A 6850-nucleotide genomic window follows, 5' to 3' on the forward strand; every position below is an offset into this window, starting at 1 on the left:
GTGTGTGTGTGTGTGTGTGTGTGTGTGTGTGTGTGTGTGTGTGTGCACGTGTGTTTGTGAGTGTGTGTCTATGCGTACATGAAATGTTTATAAGCCATGATCCACATATACTTTATGGCGTATCGTTCAGTGAGAAATTTGCTCCTTTTGAACTGAATGTGTAGTAGTAGTAGTAGTAGTAGTAGTAGTAGTAGTTGCGGTGGTGGTGGTGGTGGTTTTGTTGATGGTGGTGGTGGTGGTGGTGGTGGTTTTCGTGATGGTGGTAGTACTGGAGGTTGTGGTGGTGATGGTTTTGGTGATGGTGGTAGTAGTGGTGGTGGTGGTGGTGGTAGTAATGTGATGGTAGTAGTAGTGGTGAAAGTGTGGGAAATATTACTAGCAGTAATGGCGGTGTGGTGACAGTGGCAGAGTAGTAGTAGTAGTAGTAGTAGTAGTAGTAGTAGTAGTAGTAGTAGTAGTAGTGGTGGTGATGGTTGTAATAGCGGTGGTGAAGGTAGTAATGGTATGGTGTTGGTTGTATTGGTGGCGATAATATATTACAACGAAAACATACACTGAAACATTACGGACTTTGTCTAAATTCATTTATAATTTTCTTCTACATCGGAATTGCGAAAAATATGCTTTATGTAATGTTCCCTATGAACATGATCCGACGTTTCTAGGTAAATCGTGTGAAAGGTAATGTGGATCTCCTTCTCTCTGTTGTAGAGATAGTACTACATCAAATGAAAATGAACTGAACCGTTGACTTCAGTGTTTTCTACCTCCGATGTACAATGGATCAGGCGTATGAAGAAACGCAATACTGAAAACAGCAGAGAAAGCGGCAACTGTGGTGCATCAGACATCCAGAAGCCACGACCCGGATGCAGCCCAGTTACCTTACAGCTGTTGTTCTGAAACAGAATCCATATGGCCTATGAAGGTTCATATATAATGCTTTTGGGAGTCACACTGTAAAATATTAAATTGGGTATCAACAATAGTATTTTAAGGACCCCTCAAAAATGTTGCCTTAAATATATGTATTGGTATGTATTGCAAGAAATATTTAGATTTCTTTCTTTAATGTTTTATATAGCTCAAACTACACAAGTTAATGTGAGAAAAAGAAACTAGGAATTTCGAAAGACGTTTCTATAAAATTAGTTTTTAAACATCGAATGGTTATTGGGGTTCAGCAGAATAAAATCAATGAGGTCTATAGGTAAGAAAAAAAAATGGTTGAGAACCCCTGCCTTGCATGAAGGGATCTTCTCTAAGGAGTCGACTCAGCTGGTAAAAATGAGTAATCCTGCGACGGATCGGCGTCCCGTCCAAGTGGGGAATTTCTACGCCACTGAAACCGGGAAACCGGCCCTTATGAGCCTGGCATGTCTCGATAAGGAAACATTTCTTCTTCTTCTACAGACTGGATATCGTTGTTCTGGAGATATATCAGGACACTTTACGACGGGATGTTCATGGCTGGAACACTTTTGATCATAGTCCTATTCAGTCACACTTACCTTCGATTAAATGACAATAATAACAGTAAAATCATCTGAATTCAAGCTAAATCAATTTATGAATGATCGAGGTTGGATGACCCCATCAAACTAGCAAGTATGTACAACTAAGCATCTTTTAAATATAAAATACATTGCGTAGTAGAATATACTAGCTACATTATGTCTAGGGCTACCATTCTTCATATCATAATTTTTGTTTCTGGTCGACTTGCTAAAAATAACAAAAATATATCCCACATATCACGCATCACTGTCAAAAATAAGGTAAGGTTCAATAGGCAATATAAATTGAAGGCACTATTCCGCTTATATCAACTCTCTGTACTTGTCCCCAAGAGCTCATATGATCGAACGAGATTGTACGTATTTAACAACCAAATGTTTAGACAATATTCATTGTAGCATAATTAGTCTAAGGTCGATTGATTTAATTTTAGCGTGATGATATACTTATCTGAAGAGAAACTTTAAAAAATGATAGTGACATTCATAAAAACAAGAACAACAATAATGATAACAATAATGATAATGATGAAGAAGACGATGATAATGATGAAGAAGACGATGATAAAGATGACATAGCTACATTCAGTATATTTATACATGTACGTATATGTTAGAATGTAACAGGAAATATTCTTTTCTACTCTTGGCACAAGGCCATAAATTTTTTTTGAGTGGGAGGCGGGGGCCAGTCGATTAGATCGCCCCCAGTACGCAACTGTTACTTAATTTATCAACATCGAAAGGGATGAAAGGCGAAGTCGACCTCGGAAGAATTTGAACTCAGAACGTAAATACCGCTAAGGATTTCGCCTGGCGTGCTAACGGTTCTACCAGCTCGCCGTCTCTGTAATAGAAAATATTAAGATCATATGCCTGTGTTCGACTGTTTGTGTGGGTGTGTGTGTGCGTGTGCGTACGTGTGTGTGCGTATGTGCTTGTGTATTAACGGTTGTATGTATGTATATATATATATATGTATGTATGCACGTATATATGTATGTATGGTAGAACATGGTAATATGCTTGAAGCAGTATAATATTTAAATGACATTAATATCTTTAACACAATGTTGAACAATACAGATGAGAGCTTAGGAAAATATATATAATATGATGCCAATAAATAAAGTCAAAAACAATATATGGTATTTCTTGACACAAACTGTTTAATGCAACTATTATATTTCGAAAGTGATGTAAGCAAATGATTCTGGTGTGTTATGGGCAACAGACGAGAATAGACCACAGATAATAACATTTTTTTTTTCTCTCCAAACTCTTACTTACTATCTGCTTGTGATAAGGATAAATTACCGGAAATATAATATAACTTGACATGGAAATAGATTATTACACATTTATATCCTTGTATTGGATATATAATATAATGAAGCAGAGGAAGAAAGTATATACACAACACGCTGCTATGACTATTACACGAGATTCAACGCTCTATGTGAAGGGCTCACAGTATACTGCTACCAACTTTTTCTCATTCTTCGTCTTTTTTTCTTCTTCTCCCTTGTCTTCTTCTTCTTCTCCCTTGTCTTCTTCTTCTTCTTCTTCTTCTTCTTCTTCTTCTTCTTCTTCTTCTCCTTCTTCTTCTTCTTCTTCTTCTTCTTCTTCTTCTTCTTCTTCTTCTTCTTCTTCTTCTTCTACCCCTTCCTTCTTCTTCACTTTCTCCTTCCTCGATTGTTGCTGCTTAAAACATCCAATTACAGAACAAAATATTTATCTGCACCCATAAACACTATTTTTTCAGATCTGCTACAATCTAGCGATGCTTCACACAGGAAAAAGAGACAGACAGACAGACAGACAGACAGACAGAAAAATGGAAAATGTCCTACCTATTTAACGACTCTCAAAATATTTACAAAACATTTCATATTTAATTTTTTCTACAAGTTAAATGTTTCAATTCTTAATTAATATCCACGTTTGTTTCACTCTCAGTGGAAAAAGTCGAAACGGCTGAAACCGGTACTTCAAGATAAAATTATTTTAGCATTTTCTACCTTGTCTTACTTCCCTTATATATATGTGTGTGTGTGTGTGTGTCTCTGTGTGTGTGTGCATGTGTGTATGTATGTATATATGTATGTATATATGTATGTATGTATGTATGTATGTATATATTAATAACCATGATTCCTTCAGACAATGCTATTTTCCTCAGAATCTTCGATTCATTCGTAAGTGGTATATACCCTCTTAGCGTTATCGTTTTTAGTTTGTTTGTTTTTTTTTCATTCTTTTCTTTTTTGCGCCTGTAACAATATACGAATAATCAACTCTAAGTCTGCAAGTATTGGAATATTAAGAATAACTGCTGCAGAATAAGTAATAATTAATTTATATTGATGTTGATTATGAAATAGTGTTTGCATTGAAAGTTTATGATTATTTAGAATATATCTCAAATGAAACAAATCAAGCGAGTTATATCTTCACAGACATATTTATTTTCCTCTATTCTCTCAAGTATAAATTTCAGCTAATTAAGTCTCATCTGAGTATGTCTTCAAACTTCAAACTTCAAAATATATTTTAAACTTCTCGTAGTAGATTTCTTTTGATTTAATTACGTATTTTCTCTTCACCGAAGCGCATGCAAACTTTAAAGCTTGTACTTGTTTTAGTTTTAATATTCTACAATGATAATTTGTTTAAAGAATATAAAAATAATGCTGGATAAGAAGGCTTTCAGGTGTATTGAATTCACATGGATGCATGTGTCATTAAAGTAGCTCAGTCACTGGAGCTTAACAATGTTTATTTCTTTATTGCCCACAGGGGGGCTAAGCGTCGAGTGGACGAGCAAGGACAGACAAAGGGATGAAGTCGATTACATCGACTCCAGTGCGTAACTGGTACTTACTTAATCACCTCCCCCCCCCCGAAAGGGTGAAAGGCAAAGTCGACCTCGGCGGAATTTGAACCCAGAACGTAACGACAGACGAAATACCGCTAAGCATTTCACACGGCGTGCTAACGATTCTACCAGCTCGCCCGCCTTTGAAGTTTAAGAATATTAGTCACGCAATGATAGACTGGAAAACTATCAAAATATAGGAAATTGTGGAAAAGACCATTAAAACTATATCCATAAGAAGCGAAATTCTCCACTGAGATGCTTTGCCCTCTTTGCCCGTCTTTACGTCGAATGGCAGATGACCGTTCTGAGTTTATTCGGACCTGGACAGTTTTGTTTTCCATTACGAAACTATGTCCAAAACACGATGCTATTTAAATATTTAAATGCAACTCACTGAAGTTGACGGTTTAGTCTGTAAAGGTGCGACCAGGCCCCGGGCTGTACCTAAATACATATTACTAGTAAAACTAATTAACGGCCAGGTAATTAAACGAAGATTTATAAAATACAGTTGATTAAGTGGCAACCATCACTGGATTACATTCATATTTCTCTTCTCTCATAAATACACAGATCCGATCTGGTTGAAGACACGAACCCACATCTGTAGGCTGACTCTCCATCATTATTACAACCTGAAGAAGTCGTTATTCAAAGAGAGAAACTAAATTTAATTTGTAGCAGACACTGAGACCGGTCTACGACCAGTAACTTTCCCATGACATTCTTACCTTCTTTTGGATATTAAAACATATTTTTGTTGCTAATAACTTGTTTGTGTTTATTTAAAGATATCATATTTGTAGTTGCTACGATGGAAAGGTCGGTTGCATATCATAATGACTTCTAAATATATTCTTATAATGTTGTCAGTGATATCGTTCTGCTGACATATGCTATGCTTAACTGGTGCCAATGTTCTCCTTACAACTCTTGTTTGATTATAATTTGCAGTAAACACAACGTGTTAGCGTATATTTTCTCTGCTAGGTACTCTTACCCGCATTTATATGGCATTCCCGATTTTCCAGGTTTTAAACTCTGTCTAAAATATCTATCTAATTGTATTTCTGTTTTTCAATTAATGCTTTCACCTTTATTGTTTATTGTCCAACGTGCGTCTCTCGGCGTGTTCATCCCTATATATATCAGTTGTGTTTGTCTCTCAGTTCTCTTTAGCTTTCTCTTTACTCTCTTTCTGAGTCTTTGCTTGTGTGTGTGTCAGTATGTGTGTATATATATATATATATATATATATATATATATATATATATATCTGTGTGTGAATGTTTGTTTGAGTATGTGTGTGTGCAGCTGTATGCGTGTATGTATTTATGTGTGTGTTTGTGTTTGTATGCAAATATATGCGTGTGTGTATGTTTATGTATGTATATGTGTGTATGTGTGCTTGTGTGTGTGCATATATATGCGTACGTTTGTGTATGTGTGTGTGCATGTGTATGTGTCTGTATGTGTGTGTATGTACATATAAGTGTTGCGTGAGTTTGTGTGCATCTAATATCATACAAGCATAGGTTGACAGAAAATGTGTGACACACTTGTAAAATTTAGATAAAAGTATGAATGTATTAAAGCATATCTGTGTGTGTGTGTGTGTGTGTGTGTGTGTGTGTGTGTGTGCGTGCGTGCGTGCGTGTGTGTGTGTGTGTGTGTGTGTGTGTGTGTGTGTGTGTGTGTGTGTGTGTGTGTGTGTGTGCATACACACACGCAGATTTGGCAAGAAAAATAGTTAAAAGCTTTTAACTTTAGAACATTTGTTATAAATATTTACACAGAAAATAAGCCAGAAAAATACCTTTTGGCTTTTCCTTTCATCGCCTTTATACACTTTAAGTATCTTTATACAACCACCCTCTCTATTTATCCCTCCCATTTTGTCACTCTGTTTACTAATTCAGCACATTATTCCATTATCTATGTTACTAATTGCTAAGTAATTGGTTGTTGAGATAATTTACTCAAACAACTAATTGGTCACATTATAGCTATGTTATAAAAAATGGATATATCTCCATATAGTGCTACGAAAAATAAGTTAATGTAAATGTGTTCTAACGTAAAAACTGGTCGCTGTCAAAAGATTATGACCACACATTTTTGAAGTAAAGCTATTACGGATTATATGAGTTGTACGTAGGTTTACGGACCCCAGAAAGACAAACGTTTAAGACAAGTCGAACAAGATACAAAATACAACTACAAACGTTATATATCAACTCTGCTGGTTCTCATTAAGTTTTCTCCTTTCAATTTTGCCCTAAAGAATGTATCTGCCTGAAACATTCGATTCTTCATTCCTTTCAGCGGGTTCACAAAGTTACGTATCTTTGCAAATGCGAGTGCGCATACACTCACACACATACATATACATACACACACAATCAATACATTAAGTATGCAAAACGATGCATGTATATATATATATATATAT

The 6850-nt window shown here is 35.8% G+C and overlaps 1 long non-coding RNA gene across 1 annotated transcript in view; it reads left to right on the forward strand.

Moving 5' to 3' along the window:
- LOC106877239 (uncharacterized) overlaps positions 1–5136 on the forward strand; it is an 11597-nt gene extending 6461 nt beyond the window's left edge. The window contains exon 3 of the long non-coding RNA XR_001410351.2: positions 4972–5136. This is a non-coding gene — a long non-coding RNA (uncharacterized LOC106877239). The remainder of the gene's footprint in view (positions 1–4971) is intronic.
- Positions 5137–6850: the final 1714 nt, after the last annotated feature.

This window comes from Octopus bimaculoides, chromosome 23 (assembly GCF_001194135.2).
Source record: "Octopus bimaculoides isolate UCB-OBI-ISO-001 chromosome 23, ASM119413v2, whole genome shotgun sequence".
Classification (NCBI taxonomy): Eukaryota; Metazoa; Mollusca; class Cephalopoda; order Octopoda; family Octopodidae; genus Octopus; species Octopus bimaculoides.